This window comes from Lepisma saccharinum, chromosome 28 (assembly GCF_977018435.1).
Source record: "Lepisma saccharinum chromosome 28, izLepSacc3.1, whole genome shotgun sequence".
NCBI lineage: Eukaryota > Metazoa > Arthropoda > Insecta > Zygentoma > Lepismatidae > Lepisma > Lepisma saccharinum.
In genome coordinates, this window is record NC_139256.1 from 23,234,808 (window position 1) to 23,260,618 (window position 25,811).

The 25,811-nt window shown below is 38.3% G+C and overlaps 1 long non-coding RNA gene across 1 annotated transcript; it reads right to left on the reverse strand.

Moving 5' to 3' along the window:
• Positions 1-1,033: 1,033 nt before the first annotated feature.
• On the reverse strand, positions 1,034-25,811 carry LOC145981065 (uncharacterized). The gene is made up of 2 exons (XR_014440923.1): positions 25,712-25,811; positions 1,034-1,332 (listed from the first exon to the last, which is right to left on the reverse strand). It is a non-coding gene; the product is annotated as an uncharacterized LOC145981065 (long non-coding RNA).

Sequence of the window (25,811 nt, forward strand, 5' to 3'; positions counted from 1 at the left end):
TCTCTGTATTCAGCAACAAATTATCCTTCTCAATTCCAAGATAGAAGAAATAATATGACTTTGAAAATGAAAATAAATAAGTAATCTTTACGAAGCAATCTAAATCCCTCAATTACATGTTATTTTACAAATAAGTGAAACTAATTCTAAGATCTTTGTATTTATCCATAGAGGTCAACGAACTCTTTCTGTTATATTAACATACTGAACTGAGGCTCAATTACATAACCTAGCCCTTAATCTAATTAATTTCTTAAGGTTATTGTTCACACTTAACATTATTTTGAAAATTGATAGAAACACTAATTGCATATTTTCAAATATTTTAAGAACGCACGGAAATAAATTTGCAACTTATAGGTTGTTATATTCGAATTTCACGCTTCTGCATAGTTTGTAGTCATAAGAGTCATGGTTAAAATTTTCAGAAGCAAAATTGTTCATGTTCTATAACGCAAACATGTTTTGTGCTGACAAACGTTTATGGACAAGCAAAAGTGACAACAACTTGTTACCAACAAATGGATAACGAAACTTTAGGATAATATACCTTTTTCCTGAAGGTCTATTATCCATTTGTCGGTAACAAGTTGTTGTCAATTTTGCTTGTGCATAAACGTTTGGCAGCACAAAACATGCTTGCGTTATAGAACATGAACAATTTTGCTTCTGAAAATTTTGGCCATGACTCATAAAACTTCGAACTATGCACATTGTACAAGCACTTCCAACTTACAAACTAATGCATAAGGATGTTTCAAGCTATACCAATTTGTAATTATTCTTGCAACGACAGCTACTGTGAAGCATTAGTTTTCATTAAATTGAGAATATTTGTGCTGTATATGTTATATTTACTTTGAATACGACAGAGAAAAGTTCATATGATAATAAGTAAGGTTTGGATATTTGTGCTAGTTCCTTACGTACCTTTCTTTTCCGTTTATTGTAGGTACAGAGACATCTAGCGTTTTTCTTCACAATGATAATCATTTTACTTTCCAACCTGTTTTAATTGAAATGTAAGTTGAAATCATTCATAAATGTTTTATTTCTCTCATAAATTAATATTTTGTACACGTAAGGGTTAAATTATCACATACATTTGAATGTTAACTTTGGTTAGATTGGTTATTGAGTCACTGGGAACTGTACTGGCCCTACGTCATTGGAGCCTTGGCCAAAGGGTCTCTGGTTGATGCTGTAGCCAAAGTTGTTTGAGAATCCATTGCTACTGCCGAAAGATGATGTGAAGTCAAAATCGCCGAAACCACCAAACTGGTAGGCAGACGCCGCACTGATAAGGGCTATCAAAAAGACAGCGAGGAAAACCTACAATGAAAGAGAAAGTCAATTTACTATAGAGGCAACTCTGCTTGTAGTGAACATTCGGTTATAGTGAACCTAAATTACCAGTCTCGAGCAGGGGCGCCATCTTTTGATAAACATTGGATCCGCTCAACTGGGAGATTTGTTGTATAATTTTATGCAATAATGTATGTCATATATAGGCTGAGGATTTGCTTTAGAAAACATTTGTTTGTTCCTTAACCGGAAAATGTGTGCTTAACCAATCAGGCAATTTTTGAGAGAAATACATGAATCTTACAGTGGCCTATTTCGAAGATAACTGCTTTTTGAGTGCTTAATCCTGGAAAATGATGAAAAATCTGTGGATGTTAATCGCTTTTGGTGTCTATTTTGCATTTTCGGTGCTTTTTTCGGTCCATTTTAATAGTATTTAGGTCTATTGAACCTATTCTTGGTTATAAACCCTTATTCTTCCTTACTTCCTAATAACGACGTGACCATGGATAGTATAAATAATACAAGACACTGAATAGTGTTATATTGGAAGACTAACAAATTTTTATGAAACATTTTGACAACAGTCAGTCATTAATTTAGTCGTGAGATTTCTTAGGGGTGCATACTGACCAAAGAATTTGTTTTATTAAGCGCGGAGACTTTATTTCTATATTAAAACATAACAACAGACAAATTATTGGCCGGTCTCGAGCCTCACAGGCTCATATAAGTTTGCACCCAGCTGGCCAGAATTAAAGTTACCCAACTCAGAACCCTCTGTAGCCTATTTGAGGCATCTTAGAACTCTCAAATTGGGTGAATCCACTATGCAGACCATGGGGAAGAGGATGGAGATTTAAAAAGAAAAATAGTTCAATTTTTAGCCACCAGGTTGAAATGTGGCGCTGTACTTCCATGGGTTGTAATAATGACGTCAACTGCTCCAATTGGTTATGGATTTGCCTTTACCTTGCAATCTTGCAATATGGTAAATCTTCCCATATTGAGTTTATGTAGCTGAGACGAAACGTTTAAGTGCATCATCAAAAAGGATGCAGGAAGGTGCATCAAAACTGATGCATTGAAGTGCATCTCGACTGAAAGGAATCCTTACTTGAATCAAATTATGCACTTTGGTGTTTCTTTCACGACATACAATAATGCACCCAAATGCATCAAATGTGAATCTGATTCTTTGAAGAAGCCATAAACCACACTTTAGTGCATCAACCGATGCATTCTGGTGCATCAATCGATTAGATGCATTTAGTTCTCTGAGTTCGTTGAGCTATTAGATGGGAAGTTTTTTCACCTCTTGCTCATTGGTGCCATAAATCTAGTTTCGATCGTTCAGTATGTACGTACTATGGCCGACTTCCGTGGCGGAGTGGTTAGCACATCGCGCTACGACTCCACGGGTCCCGAGTTCGAATCCCTGCCTAGGCATGGGTGTTTGTGAGTGTCCTTTCATCAATTTTATCATATCATCACTCATCCTCATCTTCGCAATTAGCCAAAACTGGCAGGAAAGCAAAGTAAAATATACTAAATCAATTAACTCGTATTATGGTAATTTAGTTCAGTTGAAACTGTGTTACAATATAACAAATTTAGTTTTATTCAAAGTGTAAGAAAATAGTGTACAGTTTGGTTATATCATTTGTTGATCTTTGTTATAATCGTTATTGAATGGTTAATTAATAACTAGATGTTACACTGTTAGTTTTCTACACAAAAGTTAATTCAAATGTTTCATATTTTATGTTTTTACTTTACTTTTGATATAATGGCCTCCTCCATGGCCGTGCGGTCTATGGCGTTATGCTTTGGGTTCCGACTACGGTACGGCATGGGTTCGAGTCAGTGTTGCTACAATATGAGGGCATAATTTCCCTTTCCAACGTGCAAAATTTCCCTTTTTGGACCAATTTTTCCCTTCACCTAAGCAAATTATATAATAATAATAATAATAATAATTAGTAGTAGTAGCAGCATTATTAGTGGTGGTGGTGGAATTATTCGTTGGAATAAAAAATATTTTAAAAAATTTCCATATTTCAGTTTCATCACTTCCTGACCAGATGTTGCAGGTTTGAGTCCTGGTCAGGAATCTATTTAATCGTTAATCCTCATTGTTATTATTTATCCAAAGATGCATAAAAGCAACGTACAATTAACTTAAAGGAGCAGAAACAAGTAGGAATAGAAAAATAAATAATATAAAAAATGGGGATATGAAATTCGAAATTAACATAAACTGTAGTAATACAGTGAGATGACTTTAAAATTTCCCTGCAATTGTGGTATTTTTCATCGAAATTCCGTTTTCCCTTTTGGCTAAAATTTCGGTCCGAATTTCCCTGCAAAAGGGAAATTTCCCTTCATGTGGCAACACTGGTTCGAGTCCGCCTGGGTTCGCGGCCTGTGTATACGACCGGTGGCAACCCACCATCGTGAAGAAATTGGGGAGCTACGAGTGAGTAGCGTAACACGGTCTCGGAAATCTCCTATAGCGGCTGTGAGTTCGACGTGCTGAGTCAAAGCCACCCCATTCCCGGTTGAAGATTCCACACCTCTAGGTAGGATTGTGGGAGGGAGACTGGCAGTCGGGAGATCGGCCTAGGCCCTTCAAGGGCTGTCAAGCCACAGGTTATTATTTATTATTTTGATATAATGGTTTGGATCAGTATTATATTCACTCACTTGGTGACAAATTCCAGACACTGTTTCACAAGCACGTAATCTTTTTCGGAATGTGGACAATATACGCTGACGTAAAACATTATATCGCGTTTAATAGTACACAGACTTTGAGAACAAACCTATGCATTGATAATGACACAAATTCAACGACATTCATTTCACCACAAGTTAACATAAGAAAGTCGGATTACATATGATTACATATTACCCTCATTTCAAATCATGTATCCTATATTATATGTAATACTTTACTTTTTTGTTAGAATATACATATTCTTTCAAATTGAAAGGGCCTGCCTCTGTGGAGGAGTCGTTAGCACATCGCGCTACGACGACAGGGATCCCGGCTTCGAATCCACGTCTGGGTGTTCTTTGCGTATCCCTACATCAGTTTTATATTATTATCACTCATCCTCATCTTCGCGATTAGCCAAAAGTAGCAGAAATGCGAAGTAAAATAAATCAATCAAATTGAAAGTATTAACACTTTCACACATTTAATGACATTCTCCTCGTTTCGAGATAATATCACCGTAAAAATTAGGAGTCACGATAACGTCAAATATTTCAGGTTTAGTAGCAAGCCTCGCCGTACCTATATAAATAATATATTGCTCGTTATTAATCTGCTAACTTAAATATATGCACAGACAGATTATAACAAACTAAGAAGATCTACTTGAACAATTTCAAATCTTCCTTTTCTTTCTTCTATTATGCCCCTAAATATTGTATACCTGGATAACATTTTATTTATAATCATAATAGAATGGTAGTTACTAAGAAGAATAAATACACTTCTTAATAACAATATCTTTTGTTATATTGCTAGAGTTTTGTGAAGCATTTTCTATTTTCTTTATATATTCTTAATGGAAAAAAACAAATGAAGATTGAAGTGATGAGCGCGACATCTCTTGACGAGATTTTCAAACACGATCTGAAAACGAATGATATTTGAGAGTCCATACAAAAAGATAGGAAAATAACTTACCTGACTTCTCATGGTACTTGAGTGCTATGACCACTCGGCCTAATGGATACTTGAACAAACTACGGATGCCTCGGACAAAGCAAGCTTATTTTATACAACACACGAGAACTGCTTCCGGTCAGTCAGTTCTTCAATGTCATCTTCGGACCAGCCAAAGCAGAGGCGATAATGGTTGGCCTTAGCTCTGGCTTCACAGTTCCAATGACCTATATTCCTCCACACTTCCCACACAGAACAGAAGCTCAATGTCAAGCTTACAAAGCTATTTAGGGTTGGCCAATCGCTCTGCCTTTCTCTTCATGACCTTTGGTTGATTGGGTGACAAGTTGAGGGAAGATTAGCCCGCGAGGGTATGTTTGGGTTAGTAAAGCAGCCGGCACGCAGATTGGAAATGCGGAAGTACCTTGGAAAATAGCTCTTCGGCAGGTGAATATGTCTCGTTTCCTGGAAAAGAGGTGATTCCGTTTTGAGAAATGTCATCCAGACGGTGTTGAGTCATTCTGGGGGTTAGTTGTACAGTGTCTCTCAAAAGTTTTAGGACAACAACATTTTAAAGTAGGCAACCCAAATTATGTAAGGCGCTGGTGGGTTGCGTGTAGAGTTAGGCTCAATTTCAGGGTTGCCATATGCACAATAGATATTTATGAAATACGCGAAAGGAACAAAACCAAGTACGAGTATTATTGTATAAAACTCTAAAAAAATATATGAGCATTACATTTGTAGCAAATAAGAAATACTTTCTGAAAGAAAGAAAATCGATTTTCTAGTATTTCATCGCTGATGAGTCTACACAAAGGAAAAGAGGAGAGAGGAAACGAAAAGGGACAACAAATGAGAGGAGAAGAGAGAGAGCGAAAGGGGAAGAGGAAAGTAAATAAGGGAAGAAAAGATAGGACAGATGTGGATAGGAGAAGTAATGAGGAGAAAGGGAAAAGAGGCTTGGAGAGATGAGGAAAATGGAGCAATGAGGAGAAGAGAGGAGGGAAAGAGATGAGAGGAGAGGAGAGGAGGAGACGAGAAGAGGGGAGTTGAGAGTAGAGTAAATAAGAGAACATGAGAAGAACGAGAAGAAGAGTAGAAGAATGCAGTGGAGTCAGAAATCTAAGACAGGAGAGGAGATAAGAGGAGTGTAGAAGAATGGAATGGAGACAAGAGGCGAGAACAGGAGGGAAGACGATATAACATATAAGCAGATGAGAAGAAGGGGAGAGAAGAAGAGGAGAAGGAGAGAAGAGAAAGGAGACGAGAGGATAGAAGAGGTATTTGCAGAAGATATCGTCTCAGCTTCAAGAATTGATGCATTGATCAAAATATCGACATGAAACATTCAATAATATTTTAAAATGAATTGGAAAATGTATGAGATCGGTGCGAAATGCCATTTGGCTGAGTTCAGAGCTAGATATTATTTGCCACGTAAGATCTTTGATTTTACCTGCGATTATACCACTAAATACATGAATGTAATTTTCATATTTATAAGAATTATCCAATTTTTCTTCACTTCTCAGTTCGTTGAAATGGAGGTTTTATTATTTAACATTTCTCCTCCCCCCATCGTCAATTCCAACCAGAATCATTCCGTTTCATACTGCTTGGACAATGAACACAATGGGATATGTCTAAAACTTACGAAAATTTTCTGCCACCGGAGGGGTTTGAACCTACGACCATCAGGTTGACAATACACAACGGTAACCAATACCTTACAAACTTTCGTTCTTGAGAATAGCTAGGAGGAGCTGACCAGTGTGAAATGTAGATGCAACTCTCCTCCTACGTGTAATGTGCAAAGTATACTTGTTTGTAACAAAGAAAACAAAGGTAGTTCGAATAGGCGCAAACGTTTAATGGAGAATTGCACATGATGAAAACTTTTCAATCTTTTTAGAGTTTTATACAATAATACTTGGTTGTATTCCTTTTGCGTATTTCATAAACATCTATTGTGCATATGGCAACCCTGAAATTGAGCCTAACTCTACACGCAACCCACCAGCGCCTTATGTAATTTGGGTTGCCTAGCTTAAAATGTCGTTGTCCTAAAACTTTTGAGAGACACTGTACAATCACGGACACTTCTGGGTTGTACTGATTCCATTGAAAATTAATGGGAGTGTTACAGCGCAGAAGTGTCCGTGACTGTACAGCCTCATAGCAGGGGCGTTATAACCAGATGTGCTCTCACTAGTGATGTGCTGTAGACTATAAGTGTACGTCTACATGCGTTATCTACACGTAAACTACGTGTAGATTGCATTGGGTTGTAGTTTACATAGACTACGTAGACAATCTAAAGTGCATTAAAATTAATGTTCAAAGGTTTCTTGAAAGGAAAGTGACCTTTTCAACTATATTGGTTCTTAAGAAAATTAAAAGAATACTATTTACAACAAAATTTCTCTTCTCTTCTATTATCAACTATGGAAGATAAATAGTATGCAAAAAACAACAACAGATGGCAGTCGTGAGGCAAGAGTGGTATTTTCCCTTTAAAACACTAGAATATTTTTTATATTAGGTTTCTTCCTAGGTGAGATATTGTTCGAAATTGGAAGAAAGAGTATGAAAAGTTCTCTTCACACATCAGCAACTGATACGCAGTAGAATTTTCTTTTAATTCCACGGTGCCCTTTGCTAAGTTATCAACTTTCGCCATGTTGTTTACATAGATTACGTGATCTACGTGTATAAAATAGTCTACGTGTAGAATGTAGACTATCGTTGTTTACGCGTAGACGCACATCACTGGCTCTAACCCGTCCTAAAAATGTCTTCCATTCTTCTGCCCCCCAAATAAAAACATTTGGAGTAGTAAATATATCTCACAGACGGGTGAAGAGATAGTTTGAAGGTATAAGTAATGCAATTATGATTCCGCTCACAGTTTGAAGTGGGATCCGAACCTTTAAGAGCCGCCCACCGTGGCGGATGATTACAACAGCGCGCTATGACGCCAGCGGTCTCGGATTCGAATTCCGGCCTGAGTGTTCTTTGCGAGTGTCACTGCATCAATTCATATTTTCACTACACCTCGAATTTTAGGTTTTTAACCTATTTTTTCCTTTACAGGTATTTAAGAAATAATAAGTTATATCAGCGTTTCGTTAAAAAACGCAACAACTGATGAAGTTTTATAGTGCCTTAAAGAAACCTATTTTGCTTGTTAGAACCTATTTTAGGTTTATGGGCCTAAATCAAAACTTTTTTTTACTTCTTTATATATTTTTAAAGGTTTTGCAGGATTTTTATGTCACACAGAGGCATTTGCTTTGTTTGGTCAAGAAAAAATAAAATGACAAACGTGTTTGAAATGTACTCTCTTCGATTTCCCTTCCTCCAATTCCATGCCGATTTTTCAAAGCTCTAAACAAAGCGAAATGTCTGGTGCCACTGTTACCTGTACAGTCCAAAGTGGTCTGATCTGTGTGGTCTTGCCCACTTTCGCGTCGCTTCGGTGCTTTGTAGCATTTACGAATCACGCCTTGCAAACTAACATTTCAGCATTGAAGTTTGCACCACTGACTATGTTTTTGTTGAAAGATTATTTTCAGCATATAAGATGATCCTAACATACAAAAGTTCGAAGTTAGGCTGTGGATAACATGAGAAAAGAATTTTGCCTATTTATACTGCGATGTGTGAATTTTAATAGCAAATTTGCAATGGTAAGTTCAGCCATCGCCGTATGGTTAGGCAACACACATAACGTTATGCAAGATAGTGCGTATTTCAGGATATAGGTGTCCCATTTTCATTGCCGGTGACTATACCTAATCAGCACTTCTCAGGAATTTTGAACTATTTTAAGCCTTTTTGAACATACTTCGGGATTTTTTGAGTATGTATAACTTATGATTTTCGAACATATTTTACGGTTTTTCGAACCTATTTTAGGAACACACTTTTTAGAACCTAAAAATCAGATGTCTAATCATCACTCATCCTCATCTTCGCGATTAGCCAAAATTGGCATAAAAGTGACGTAAAATAACCAAGTTCAATCAAAGTGAAATACGAAATACTTCCTACAAATGAAAACTCGCCAAGAAAAAGTATTAAATATAAATTGGTAGCATTTGGAAACGATTCAGTGTACAACAAAAGCATCCAAAAGAAATTCATTTTTAGGCAGTGCAATATGACCATTAATAAAAATCGCAGCGTCACGTTGTGAAAGTGAGTATGAAAAATCTTTCCATTACTTCTTTCGTTCATTGAAAGTCATCTCACCTTGCTGCAGGTCACTCGCTTCTGAGAATTATTACTTCGGAAGTACTTCCTCATGCCTAAGCATTATGAATTGTACAACCTCAGTAAAGGTCATTGTTCATTTATGATGACGCATTTCCTTAGGCGAAACACAGATGGCGCATTACGTGGTTACTGGGTCTCGTCATCTAAGCTGTGTCCTTGCTAATTTTACTCCATATATGCTACAGGAAGAAGTAACAATATTATCTAGCATATTGACTGTATACATTACCAGCTTTTGATTAATAACAATGATGTTTTTATACTTAAATTGATGTACATTTACACAACAAAAGGTATGAACAGCGTGTTTGAAAAGTCACGCAACAGAGATATGTACAGACTTTCAATGATATGATAAACTCAATATGCTGACCACGGCAGAAATTTACTTTATTATAAAACATAAACTAAACGTAACGTTTCAACCTTCTAACATTTGTACTTGTTGCAGAGTCTGAAGAAGACCTTGCTAGAAGGTTGAAACGTTACGTTTAGTTTATGTGTTATAATAAAATAAATTTCTGACTTGGTCAGCATATTGAGTTTTTCATGTACAGAGTGTCCGAAAAGTCATGCAACCGAAAAATTGAATGTACGTAACTTTTGTACCAGAAGCAATAGAGACATGAAACCTACGCTGACGTTAACTTTGTCTTTGTGGATATTTTTGAAACGTTAATGAAGAAAGTCATGGTATACATGAAAGTTCAGTACGTGGAAATACTTGCTACGGAGTAGTCACTTGCAATAATTTTCCATGCATAACGATGGTCTGTGTGGATTTATATGATAAACGAACGAAAAAATATTTACACAGTTTATGCATTACAGACGATTTTATGGGGTTAATTACGGCATATTCACAAGAAAGTATATTTTTTACGATATTACGAGGTGCCCTGGCAACATTGGTCGTGTCAGAGGGCAATACCAGGTGTGGCCGACATCTGGCTATGCTATTCAACCAATACCGAGATGAAATAAATAAGTTGAAATTTGCCCTACGGAAAGATGGGTAGGTTAGGTGTTTTGAATATATATTTCTCTCAACGTATTCACTAAAAACGTAATTGCCAAATGTAAATATATCCCCCCATTGCACTTATGACGTGCTGCTTTAGAGATTTTTATGAATGACTCTCGTTATACTAAGGTGAAATACAATGACGATTCCGATTTTGCTATTTGTAACAGTGACATATCCATGTGTCACTTCACTTTGGGGTCTAAAAGTAACACTACCATCTGTACAATGAAAGAAATACGTCATGGAGACCTATGGGGTGTGTAGGGGTGAGGTGTTCATCCAGAATTTTCCATCTGATAGGTGCAAGTTTGTATTTGGAGGTATAATGGTAAATTTAGAGCCAAAATGACCATAAATTGGGCATTTGTGAATTATTTTAGGGAGCATTGAAGTAATGTTGGAGTGTGTTAAAGGATGTATGGATAAATCATTGATGTGGGTAGAGCTCCGCACATTCACGACATCAGCCATTTGAGGCGTTGTTGTGACCAGCACTACTTTTCCACTTACCTTTATCACAAGAGCTGTCCCACTTTTGAGAGGCTGGTTGCACCCAAGAGCAGTTTCTTGCAGAAATATTGCTGCAAGAATTCCCACATGAAATTACCTATAGTGCACTCCCATTCTAAAATATAGCACACCACTCTTTATGATAAATTGATGTAAATTATTTTTGGCATAGGCCTCCCAAATTGGTGTAGTTGTAACGTCGTTGTCTTGTAATCAAAGGAGGAACTATAGTGATTCAGATCCCTTTTTCAACTGTAGTTCAAGTCCCGACTAGCCTTTCTGTGCATAAAGTGGACTTAAAAAAATCATAAGAAACTTATTTAGGCAGAAAAAAGCTTATAAATAAGTTATGTGTACATAAAAAAATTGTATAAAAATCATTTGGCCTCCTACCCTAATTATTTGAATTGCAAGGGGCGCCAGAGTAGATATAATAAATACTCTAAAAATAGGTGAATGAGGTTTAGGATTTTTTTGTTCTACTGCACTCTAAGAGTAATATTGGACTAAATTACAAAATATTCTTTTAACCAGAAAAAAAATATACATTAGCACAAATAATATCCACTCCTTAGAATTAGAACCCAGATTATTTTTGTGAGTTTCTTCATTATTTCATTAATCATCTACTCATCTTCATCGCCACGGTTAACTATTAGTTAGAAATACGACGCTACATAACCAAAAATAAATAAAAGAGTCACTCAATAACCGCTCACTTTTGTTGAAAATAAATAGAACTATGAAGAATCAAAGCAACGGGTGACCCAAAATAAGGTAACCGAAAGTGTTGCTATCAAGGTATTCCTGTTGCCGTTGTTAAGGCCACACTGTATTTCATATCGTTTAATATTTATTGTATTATCAAGGTCAATTAAGTTTTGCCCCCCATATTTTCTTATGACGCAGGACACGCCTGATTGGTCAGTTGGTGCTATGAATAAATAAAGTCAATATAAATACTTTAACTTGGTGACTGCAGCATTGCAATACGTATAGTAAAAATTAAAACTCGCTCGTTCTATACCTTTAAGCTATTTATGTCTTGAAAATATTTTACCTGAAATTTATCTAATTTTACTTTCAACAATTTCTGATAGCAAACAAAAAAACAAAAACAAAGGAAAATGTAAGGAGGAGAGATGAAAGACAAGTTCAAGAAGAAAAAAAATTGTTGCTTTTGATTTGTATCTTACTGCCATAAAAAGGTTTGATGGAGTTCGCTCAAATGCACCCAAAGATGACGTTTTTAAACTTGTCAAAATAATATAAAATATTTAGGTCAGAAATTTAAATTAAAGGCATTTATTTTATGCTTACTCCATCCTTGTTTCTAAAAACAAAGCACTGTTTTTTTGAGAATTTTCTCTTCAAATTGTAGCGCCCTCTATGAGTGTTATTCTTTAAGTCGCAAAGAAGCAGTGTTGACAGACCGAAAAGAAATGAGCCAAAAATAGAAGTTAAACATAATTGCATTCGGCACATATAACATGGTTCTGAGCTGGAATGGCATTTTGGTTACCTACTAAAAACATCACTGATTGCAATATATGTCGCCAGAACTACGTTAGCTGAGCAACGTAAGTTAAATCTTCTTGTGCTCATTACTTGAGTTATTTTTGTTTTATCTATACTTTGTGTAGAGATAGGGTATCTGGGACTGGTCCTACAGTTTAAAAGTGGAATCCGAACAACTAAGGCCTCCACCGGGTATCGAACCCAGGACCATTTGATTATAAGGCGACGGGCAAGCCCGTGCCACGAGGGCACATGTGAGATGTGTAGGTAAGGCTTCAACATTCACGGTCTAGGACTTATTTTTATTATTATTACTATTATTCTGGAGGCTATGTGATCAGCACCACACTCCAGCCGCTTTTACCCTTAGCTATGCATTTATTATAGGTTGGGTGAACCCCTGAGCTGCTTTATGCAGGAGTATAAATTCCACTCCGGGAATCGAACCCGTATCTTCCGGACCACTGCAGTTCTACTCAGCATGGAATACTTGGGAAAATCAAGGTTCTTGAAGGTCCAGGTACACATAAATTCTAATGGTTTTATTGGGTTCCGAAACAGGACCAAAACCTCTTTTCTCGCACAATTTAAATTCGGTCCAAGTTGGGTATTGTTTCATTTTAATACGAAACTGGGACCGTACTTAAATTGATCCGGAAGAAAGGTTTCTGGACCGAATTTAAACACTTTACAGATAAAAAAAGGTTCTTTACGGTCCAAATCTATTTAAAATTTAAAATGGACCTTCAACAACCCTGGAATAATAGTTTTGTGCAACAATAAGCATGATAATTAAAAGATTCAAATTCCGTATTATCAGAAACCGCAATGTATCATCGAAGACAAAATTTGATTATGACACAATCATTTTTTCCCATTTTACCTTCAGAAGGTCACAACAAATTACTGCCTTCGCCCGCCCAATAGTTACACAACATATAATTTATATCTTATTAGCATACCTGTCGGACTGACCTTGCTGTAGGCCAAAAATCATAGCTCAAAGCGTTACTCAGTTTCATATCAAATCACTTTTTCCAGCAGATATGGTTGTTATGCAAGCAGTAATGTTCCTGGTGGTACCACGTCACTACGAATCAAGTTAGTAGATATATCAAAGGTATCTGATAGAATCAGAGATCATGATCGCCGTTTATATACTCAATGTATAGTATGGAATTTAACAAATATTGAATTCTTGAAATATTGGTGCACGTAATCAACTCACTGTTTCATTATAATGTAAACTTACTGATTACCCAGCATTGACAGAAAAATAATGAATTCTAACTATAGTGTAAAATGAACTTGGAGTTGAACTGCATTGGGAGTGTCACTATTCATTTTAGCGACCCCGAAAACTATGGATTGCACATTAATATCGGTCGTTTTACATGTCACACCCTTCCCACCCCCACCCCTATGGGTGCCAGGGGTGTCTTGGAGTTGGACGGCATTGGGAGTGTCACTATTTATCGTAGCGACCCCGAAAACTATGAATTCCACAGTAATTTCGGTCGTTTTGCATGTCACCCCCTTCACACCCCCAACCATAGCGTTGCTATTAGTTGATTGATTGATTGATTTAGTTTATTTTACTTCGCGTTTTGTGCCTCTTGGCTAATTTGCGAAGATGGGGATGAGTGATGAAATGATGAAATTGATGAATGGACATTCACAAACAACCAAGCCCAACCGGGATTCGAACCCGGGACCCTAGGCGTCGCAGCGCGATGATGTTCTAACCACTCGGCCACAGGGTCGGGCCGGTGCTATTAGTGTCTTTGAGTTGAACGCATTGGGAGTGTCACTATTCACCTTAGTGACCCCGAAAACTATGGATTCCACACTAATATCGGTCGTTTTCGATTATTTTTACATTTCACCCCCTTCCCACCCCCCCTTAGGGGTGTCTTACCTCGACAGTATTTATTTCCATACTGCAAGTGATATGTGTACCAAGTTTAGTTGAAATCGCTCCAGGCGTTCGAGAGTTATGCCGGAACAAACACACATCCATCCATTTGTATACAGGGTGAACAGAAACTACAGGGACAAACTTCAGGAGGTGATTCCTGACAGATAAAGGAACAAAAAAGTTCGTATCAACATATATCCGGAAATGCATATTTGCCAAGGTAGATGGCACTGAAGAACGACATCATCCTCTCATAACAACACTCACAATGTGCTTTTTTGTATTGAAAACCTGTATCTCTGATCAATTATGTAACATGAAATCTCTAACTGGCCGTCAGCCTGTTGAGTTCATTAATGTAAATAAATATATTGTGTGATTGGAGCTACGTCAAAGCACCATGGTGTGTTAATTATACTAGGAACATGCCATGATGGTTTTCGTATACGGTCAAGCAGATGAAAACAGTCGATAGGCCGCACGGATTTATCGAGCCACGTACCCGGACAACAGCCCCACCCAAACCACAAACCTTTACAGCCATTTATGGTCTTTTGTGTGAGCATGGATCCTTTCATACAGGCGAACATTGGAGGAGGTCGGCAGCGGCACATGCGTACACCATATCTGGAGGAACATGTGCTACACTATATTGAGAACAACCCCTCTACAAGCTCCAGGCTTGTGGCCCGCCAGCATGTTGTAAGCCAAGCGACGGTGTTGTGTATCCTGCATGAAAACCGCTACTATCCCTATCACCTGCAACGTGTGCAGGAATTATCACCAGCGTATTTTCCTCCAAGGGAACGGTTTTGTCGCTGGTTTTCGCAACAGGCCTCTACCATATTGGGATTTCTGTCGTCAGTCCTCTTCACCGATGAAGCAACTTTTGGTAGATATGGCATCGTCAACCTACACAATCGTCATCTGTGGTCTACAGCCAATCCTCGGGGAATGGTTCAATCGTCTCATCAGCAACGGTTCAGCATCAATGTTTGGACAGGCATTATTGGCGACCACCTATGTACTTAGACCATTTGTTCTTCCACAACGCCTTAACGGAGAGACGTATCTGGATTTAATGCAGAACACTCTGCCTCTTCTGCTTCAGAATGTGCCTTTGACAATACGACAGGTAATGTGGCTGATGCATGATGGAGCGCCAGCCCACTTTCGCATTATTGTTCGTCAATGCCTCAACAACATCTTACTCAGAAGATGGATCAGACGAGGAGGCCCTGTGGCATGGCCCGCTCGATCACCGGACTAAAACCCTTGATTTTTACTTGTGGGCGCATCTGCAAAGTGTTGTGTATGCTGAGCCAGTCCCTGATGTGCAGACCCTTGAACAGCGTGTCCGTGTAGCCTGTGGCGCTATTCGGGTACAGGCTGGAACATTCGAACGAGTGAGGCAATCCATGATGCTACGTGTGGACGCTTGCATTGCAACCCACGGAGGCCACTTTGAACACCTGTTGTAACATGGATGAATGTCATGTCATGTAATGTGTACCGGTACTAATTGCTTTATTGCAGACTCACGGTCCATTTCCGGACATATGTTGATATGAACTTTTTGTTCCTTTATCTGTCAGGAATAACCTCCTGAAGTTTGTCCCTATAGTTTCTGTTCACCCTGTATATATAGAAGATAAACGTACTGGAAATCAAATTTAATATAATACTTTAACAAAAACTGTAATGATAACGTACGTACACTAAGTGAGAAATTTAGCGATGTTATAAAATTATTGAAACACACTATGGAATTCGTACAATTCATGGCCCCTGTAGAACGACTTCCTTGTGTCATATAGTTCCATCTATACTTATCCTTATTTGGGTTCTGTGTCAGAAAGGAGCATGAAAAAAAGGAATTTTAGAGTTTCGGTTATTTTTCAATGACGTCATAATAACACTAAATTTTTCTCACTGTACAGACATGTAAAGTAGTTTAGACATAACGATCGTTGTTTTTCACTGGATAATCCACAGAGGGTTATACTGACTGTGAGGTAATGGGGGAGCTGTACACTGAGGTTTTCAGATTACCACAGACACATAAATCCAGGTGATTCAAATCAGGTGATCGGGGAGGCAACGGTACAGGCCCAACTCAATTGATCCATATCTTCGCACAGTTACAGCAGAATGTACACCATCATCCATAAACCACATCAGTGGTGGATCCTAACAATACGTTCATAATTCCGAATTATCCCAGAAACGGTTCATTTTCGAACCCATATTTTCAGAGTTGATTTTGCTTATACTAGTGCATTCTTTTTACCCTCACGGTGTATGTTTGTGTATTTATACAGTACTTTTGTTCTTGGTGGTACGCAACTTTACGCAGTACTGGCACTTTTTTACAGGTGAGAAAAAACTAATAACATCTTATTTTAGCGAATTGTGCAACTAAATAGACACACGTCTATTTATGAATATTTCACAATATATAGGGTAGTTATTATGAACCCAATAACAAAGTAACACAATCATAGGTGCCGACTTTGGAAGGGGGCACTTTCTGCCCCCCATAAATGTATCTCAAGTTGGCGCCTCTGAACACAATAAGACAATAAATGGGTCTTCCTGATGGCGCAGTGGTAGCGTCGTCGGATTGTAATAATGGGGTCCTGGGTTCGATACCCGGTGGGGGCACATAGTGGTTCGGATCCCACATTAAATTGTAGGTCCAGTCCCGATTAGCCTTAGTGTGCATAAGGTGGACTTAAAAGCAACTCAATCAATAACAATAATACGCTAACAAACCAACTTGAATAATCTTGCGCTGATAAAGCCATTAGGCGAAACGGGATATTATCTTCCAGGGGGTAATATCTGGAAGAATGCTCCCAAAAGGTCACTTCTTATATCCCTGAATTTTTCGATTATAATGTATTATGAGTAAATGGAAATTTCGAGAGAAATACCGGGTGTCCGAATTGAAACGCCCTAATTTCAAGTACTTATATTAAACATAATATACAGGCAAGAACAGTCTGGTAGGTGGTATATGGTAGCTTAGCTGTGGAAATTTTAAATGGATAATGAATAGTAAGGATTCGTTTATTTTGTATCGTTCCAGTGGGTGAAAAGTGAAAATGACAACCAATTCTGAAAAAAGAGCAACTATTCAATACCTATTTAAAATTTCCACTGCTAACCTACCATATACCACCTACCACACTGTTCTTGCCTGTATATTATGTTTAATATAAGTATTTGAAATTAGGGCGTTTCAATTCGGACACCCTGTATATAAGGCAAAATTCCATCTATCATGAAATAAAAGTTCGAGAATTGACCTACGTGAGGTCAATAATATTGAAAATTGCTCTTACCATGATATGAAGTAATGCGCGAACAGCGTTGAGGATCAAAAACAAGCTTTACCTCTTCTTTCGCTCATTTTTATACGCACTCAGAACAATGTTGCATATGTAGGAAAATATCCCTTGGCGCCGGGAAACGGGAAAAGAGAAAATTGGAATGACATTTGTGTATCCTCTTCAGACATTATAGTTGAGGCCAATAGAGTTGAAACGCATTATCTTTTTGTTCGTTAGTAAATTATCCGCCCAAAGAGAAATACAAAGTTTAAAATTTGCCTTGGAAACACTTAATATTTTCCCATCTTTATCTAACTTCTGTAATATAAAATTATTCACTCAAGTATTCAATTTCTTATCACTAATGTTCATTATCTTGCATGCCCTCCTTATTTTCTTCAATTCAATGATGCCTATTTTTTTCTGAGAGTCAGTGAAAATTGTAATAATTCTTCTTCTGCTAATAACAATAATTAAATAAATAATAATAATAGTTAAGAAGTATTGTTGATGACAACTTCATTTTTATAATCTAAGGGGACGATTTGGTGAAGAAGGGAAATGTTGCACCTTTAAATGGGAAAAATTATACTTCTGGATATTGCAACACTGTTGGAGATAGGTATAGTAGGGAGGAAATAACAGTGAATTAACATTATTATTTCAGTTTCACTTTCAGTCTGATGAGTCTTAAGGTTGGAGAGGTCACGGATCAGATTTCACCCGAATATTCAATTGTGCCATACATAAACGGCATGTAATAGTCACGCCGTTTTGAGGTTTTTAATATTTTGTAAGATGTCTTTCGAATTTCTTTTGTAGTTTATTATGAGTGGTTCGTGACTGTTTACCGCACTGGAAAGACGGAAGCATTACGAATAAGATTTTTTCATTTGTATATCTCGCATAATTTTGTACATTATTATAGTGGGATTACTTCCGTAACACACCTGGCAACTTGAGAGAGAGTTTCAGTTTACGAAACCTCCAATCACGTATCGTCCCTTACAGCGAATCGCTGACGTAATCTTGACCACCCTTACTCTTCAGTTTCGCTGGTTAGACTCACACGGAGACGTTCAGAAAATTATCTACCTCTGCTCTTAAAGTACAGATGGCACCACTAGAGACAGGATGAGAGTCGGCAGTGAATAAGCTTCTTTCGTTCTTGCTATCCAAACAGTTACAAAAAAGTTAATAAATATTTATTAAAACAAGCTAAAGCATAAGTATCTGAGGATTATACAACACTTACAATCCATCTATAAATTATGTCACAGATAACTGTCTGATACAGTATTTTAAATAAAGTCCGATTTTTATTGCACCACAAGTGAATGAATAAGCTGATAACCCGATCTCGCGATTTTCCTTTTTATCCATATATTCCATTTTATCTTTGATTAATTTGATTTTACTTCGGTTTTCCGCCACTTTTGGCTAACGCGAAGATAAGAGATGATGGGACACCGGAATTCGAATCAAGAACCCCTGGCGTCGTAGGGTGCTGTGCACCCTCCTTCGTCTTTGAAAGAATGAAACGGCCATCACAAAACTTTATGCACTATTATATTTATTGTGGGCAGTAGTAGTAATGAGGAATACTTAAGTCAGCTTGAAATTTATGAACTATAAGGGAAATGTCCCTTTCTTGAGGGAAAGTTCCCTCTCTGGAGGGAACTTTTTCCTTTTGTGGCAACACTGCCTTACATCTAATCTAATGAATTAGGTTTCGTACCAGTTGAATATCTCGTACACTAAATCTCGGTCTTGTCTTGAATTTTGTACGATTTATTGTATCATGTCCAGTGTAACCATATAACTCTGCGGGCGGCCACAATTAATAAATAAACAAAATTCAATTAATTTTTTACACCGGAAAAAAAACTCAGGTTCATGTCCCGACTGAGTTGGTTTTACTCACGTCAAACAATGAAGGCCACATTTTCCCCCATTTTCTCTGTCTCTTTCTACTTGCTGTTGTATCAGGTTTTCTTTCACTGTTGATTTTGTAGTACACCAAGAAAGCCTTGTGAGGCTAACATGAAGATCTCGGTTCGAATCCCGGATACTCGTTTGGTCATAAGTATTGCAGTCAGATGTGGAACTTAATCTTTATAGAAAATCAACGTTATCTGATCTTCTTATTCAAATAGGAACTAGCATTAAGCGACATGCAGGGTGTCCCAAAAGTTCTGCACCATAAGCCAAATTACGGTATTTGTTTAATGGCCTCCATTGAGTTTCCCCATCTATGTCTATAGAAGGAATCAGAGATTGTTGATCACCCAGGGAACATCATCTGAAGCTATAGCATGGTGCGGAAGTGGACCAGATAGATAATCTTCATGCTATACACCAAGGAATGGAATTATATCCGGCGAGCGTGGTGGCCATTCAAAAGTTCTTTGCGCCCAATACAGTTTTCAGCACTCTCGCACAGCCTCAGCATCGATCTCAATGACGGTCTGGTTAGCACAGTGTACTAAGACGCCAGAGGTCTCGGGTTCGAATCCCAGCCTTGGCGTGGATTTGAGTTTTGATTTTTGGTTTTGCAGGGTTGTTAAAGGTCCAGGAATTTTAGATAAATTCAATTCCGGTCCAGGAGAGAAAATCAGCAAGCGTAAATGGGTTATGGACCGTAAAGAATCTTTTTATCTGTAAAGTATTTCAATTCGGTCCAGGGACCTTTTTTCCCGATTAATTTAAATACGGTCCAGGAACATTTATTCCAGGATCAATTTAAATACGGTCCAGGAACACTTTTTTCCGAATTAGTTTAAATAGGGTCCAAGTTTCGAATTGAAATGAAACAATACGCAACTTTGATCGAATACGGACCTGACGATAAAGACTTATCCACTTGAAAGCCTGAAAGACTAATCCAGGTGCTGGCTGTCTCGAGAATCTAAGGTAAGTACAAGGTAGAGATGGGCGAAACGCAAAAGCTGCAGTCACGTTGCCCCTTACCATGTAGCCCCATTCTCTCGCGCGCGTTCCATCACTTGGTTGTAGCAGCACTGCCCTTCCCTGTTGTAATATCTGCTGGGAACAAGCAGACTCACGTTGCCTCATCAACGGCTCCTATTGGCTGCGGTTCCTGGATCGGATGCCAGAGCAACACGTGATGGGTTTGTTTGAACTTAATGTGACGCCACACTAATGTAGTCAGTCAATTGCGTTATGTACAGTAACTCTTCGACAAGGGAGTTTTTGAACCTGGGCCACGAGAGAACAAGAGCGTTTTGATTTATTCCCTGAGCTACGTTTTCTACAACCGCAGTGTGACATTCCAATGTAAAACGTACTTGCGGACATTTTTAGAAGGCAACTTTTGATCGATCAAGCATGGTCCAGGAATTGTAAATAAATCAGGAAACGTAAATAAGTTCTAGACAGTGTAGAGCCTTTTCATATTTAAAGGATTTCAATTCGGTCCAGGAACCTTTTTCCAGCATCAATTTAAATAGGGTCCAGGAACCTTTTTTCCGGATCAATTTCATTTCGGTCCAGGAACCTTCTTTCCGGATGAATTTAAATACGGTCCAGGAACCTTTTTTCCGGATCAATTTAAATTCCGTCCACGAACCTTTTTTTCCGGATCAATTTAAATTCGGTCCAGGAACCCTTTTTCTGGATCAATTTAAATTCGGTCCAGAAACCTTTTTTCCGGATCAATTTCAATTCGGTCCAGGAACCTTTTTTCCGGATCAATTTCAATTCGGTCCAGGAACCTTTTTTCCGGATCAATTTCAATTCGGTCCAGGAACCTTTTTTCCGGATCAATTTCAATTCGGTCCAGGAACCTTTTTTCCGGATCAATTTCAATTCGGTCCAGGAACCTTTTTTCCGGATCAATTTCAATTCGGTCCAGGAACCTTTTTTCCGGATCAATTTCAATTCGGTCCAGGAACCTTTTTTCCGGATCAATTTCAATTCGGTCCAGGAACCTTTTTTCCGGATCAATTTCAATTCGGTCCAGGAACCTTTTTTCCGGATCAATTTCAATTCGGTCCAGGAACCTTTTTTCCGGATCAATTTCAATTCGGTCCAGGAACCTTTTTTCCGGATCAATTTCAATTCGGTCCAGGAACCTTTTTTCCGGATCAATTTCAATTCGGTCCAGGAACCTTTTTTCCGGATCAATTTCAATTCGGTCCAGGAACCTTTTTTCCGGATCAATTTCAATTCGGTCCAGGAACCTTTTTTCCGGATCAATTTCAATTCGGTCCAGGAACCTTTTTTCCGGATCAATTTCAATTCGGTCCAGGAACCTTTTTTCCGGATCAATTTCAATTCGGTCCAGGAACCTTTTTTCCGGATCAATTTCAATTCGGTCCAGGAACCTTTTTTCCGGATCAATTTAAATTCGGTCCAGGAACCTTTTTTCAGGAACAATTAAAATACGATCCAGGAACCTCTTTTCAATGTAACAATACGCAACTTAGACCGAATTTAAATTGTGCGAGAAAAAAGATTCCGGTCCTTCAGCGAAACCCAATAAAACCCATTAGAATTTATGGGTTACTGGACCTTTAAAAACCCTAGTTTTATGTCCAGTTTAATCACAGGAAGGCTAATCGGGACTGGACCTACAGTTCAAAGTGGGATCCGAATCACTTGTGCCTCCATCTGGTATCAAGCTAGACCTCTTATGCCTTGGCATGGGCCCCTTCATCAGTTTTATCATATCATCATTCATCCTCATCACTGCGATTAGCCAAAAGTAGAACAGCGACGCTAAATAAAGCACATGGAATCAAATCGCACAGCTCCAGCGACAGTTAATTTTACAATGGCTTATGGTGGGGAACATTTCGTATAAAATACGTCATCATATCAGTACCTTTCCACTAATCACAAACCCAAGGCTACGGCACGTGCCCTGTTCTTGGCATTTATGAATGGTTGGATAACGTCACTGCCCGTAATCTTGATTAGAACACTATATAAACCGATTCATGTTGCATACTAATGGTAAATAACTGGGTGCTACGAGAGAAAGTGGCCTTTTACAGTAGACTTTGTGATATAATGAGTTGCTCCAACCTTCATCTTCGATTTTGACGACATTCCCAATCTCAATGGCGACCTTCTCAGACTGCGTTATATATGTTCTAGTAGCAGGGAGACTTTTGATTGAATAAACTGGCCATTGACGTCATCGGAGAATTTTGTTCGAGTGTGCTCCATTGAGGTTGTATAGTTCTCTCGCATACGCTTTTCTCTATCTCACTGTCCATATTTTTCCGTTTCCTTCTTTCTATCAGTTTCTCTACTTCTCTGTCTTATCTCCCATTCCCTGTTTTTCCTCTCTCTATCGCTTTAGTCTTTCTGTTTGGCTGTTTCTCTCTCTCTGTCCTATCACATTCATTCTGTTTCTTATTATTCTTTATTTGTTTCCGTTTTCTCCTTATTGCTCTTTCTCTTTTTCTCTATCCATTTTAGTCTTACTTTCTCTGTCTCTCTCCAATCTCTTTCTTTCTGTTTCACTGTTTCCTCCTTTTTCATTCTCGTCTCTTCCTCTTTCTCTCTCTCTGTCACTTTTAGTCTTCTCGAACTCTTTCTTTCTCTCTCTCTGTCTCTCGCTCTCGCTCTCTATCACTTTTAGTCTTCTCTGTCTCTTTCTATCTCTTTCTCTATCACTTTTAGTCTTCTCTTCCCCCTCACTCTCTATCACTTTTAGTCTTATCCGTCTCTTTCTATCTCTTTGTCTGTCACTTTTAGTCTTCTCTTCCCCTCACACTCTATCACTTTTAGTCTTCTCTTCCACCCTCTCTCTCTGTCACTTTTAGTCTTCTCTGACTCTTTCTCTCTCTCTATTTTCTCTCTCTCTCTCTACTCTCTCTCTCTCTCTCTCTCTCTCTCTATCTCACTTTTAGCCTTCTCTTTCTCTCTCTCGCTCTCTATCACTTTTAGTCTTCTCTTCCCCCTCACTGTCTATCATTTTTAGTCTCCTCTGTCTCTTTCTGTCTCTCTCTCTATCACCTTTAGTCTCCTCTTCCCCTTCTGTCTCTCTATCACTTTTAGTCTTCTCTGTCTCTTGTTATCTCTCTCTCTCTCTCTCTCTCTCTCTCTCTCACTTTTAGTATCCTCTTCCCCTTCTGTCTCTCTCTCTCTCACTTTTAGTATCCTCTTCCCCTTCTGTCTCTCTCTCTCTCACTTTTAGTATCCTCTTCCCCTTCTGTCTCTCTCTCTATCACTTTTAGTCTTCTCTGTCTCTTTCTATCTCTCTCTCCATCCCTCTTAGTCTTCCTCTCCATCGTATCTCTCTTTTCTGTTTCTCTCATCTGTCCTTCTTTCCGTTCCCCCTCCCCCATGCCCTCCCTATCTCTCTCGCTTTCAATCGAGTCAGAAAATGGAAGATTTGCATAAATTGAAGATCTTATAACTTATACAGAAAGCTTAGGTCCTGAGTATATAATAGTCTGGGAGTATTTTTTTTTTAGTAACAACTCGTGGACTTCTTAAGACGATCCTTCAACTATATCATATTTAAAAATTACATTGCTCGCTGCTAAATTGAGGAAGTATGTACATATATTTTAAAAAAGTAAGTCAAAATGTATCAGGATATATTGTGAAGTAGAACACATTACCAGAACCTAAAAACGTAAGGAATCTCCCTTCCATCAGTCTAGCCAACAGGTAGCTGTTACCTGGTCGCCTCAGTCATTACAAGAATCCGTCCCCCTTAGCATCCAGAGAATACACATTGTTGGAAACAAGGTTACACGCCCATTCTTCGCATTGCAAATTTTGAAGTGAACAATTCAAGTGTCGTAAAGTAACTTGATAAAGTTACTTCTATTATAAAAACTTTCTGTAAGAGTTACGTTTGAAAGTAGATAATTACATTTGCAAGTAACTGTTACTTGAACGTTACTGGTTACTAGTTATTTGCATACACTCCTGATTACCCCTTTGTTTAGCAGTGATGAAACTATCCATGGTATACATTCGCTGATTTTCCCTGATTATTTTACTTCACTTTTCTACCATAGGGGCGCTCTGATTAGGGGAACAAAGTTCAATCGGAGAAAGAAAAATTGTTGTATTGATGGGTATGGAACAGGGTCGTATATAGTGTGTGTCCGGACCGAAAATCACTGTATTTGAAGAATTCAAATTTCTGTTGCATCAATTCCACTACCCCCATCATCCTGTGGTTCACACTAATGCACATGTAATTCATGCAGCAGAATCAAAGAGATTGATTGATTGATTTGGCTTTTTAAGTCAACTTTATGCACAGTAAGGCTAATCGGGACTGGGCCTACAGTTTAAAGTGGGATCCGAACCACTATGTGACTTCACCGAGTATCGAACCCGGGAATCTTAGATTACAAGGCGACGACGCTACCACTGCGCCATCTGGGAGGCCATGCAGCAGAATCAAAATAACTACACACAATTTGTTCATTTCCAACAGGGAGGGAGATTAGGGAGATGCCCTCTTAATGCTAAACCTTGTCTACAAAGAAAAACTAAACTAGCCCTTTGATTTCCAATGTATGGGCAATTTATTCTGCAAACACATAGAGGTAACACATGTAACGAATACAGTGTATAGTGTTGATAACAAGAAATTTACTAGAGAACGAAGTTAAATAGTTCAATTACATAGGAAATAATGCACGCCCCCCTCTAATTGCTTGGAACGTTCGTCGGCTTGAAAATACTTAATTTTTTAAAGCGAATAATTTCGTTTAATAAGAGTGATGAGATACCTCCACACTAACTTTCTAAGTAAGAGTATTAGAGGAGCAACTGCCCCTTCTTGTCCCACGTGCGCACGCCTGTGTTTCCTAGCTTTCTAGGTAGTGTCGCGGCGATGAGGCTCAGTGATGAAATCGATGGTGGAAGAAACATCCAAGACCTAGAACTAGGATTTATCTAGAAATTTCTTTTTCTGGAGGATGTAAGTTCAAATTTTGGGGATAAATTTGGAACTAAAATGACCAAATATCGGGGTTTTTCGAAACATTTTCGGGATATTGTGGGGCCTCAAATCGCGATAGGATAACCACTACTGCAACGAGGTTGATACCCCCCCCCCCCCCCCCCGGGACTCACATCATATCATTAATGAACCAAATAGAAGAATCCTAATATGGCTAATAGTTTCATGTACTTACCAGGTTCATTTTCCTGAGGTTTGAAAAGCTCTCCTCACTGTTCCAATCCTAGAAGGAATTACGAAATATATCTGGACGTTCCTTTACTTTTTATAGGCCC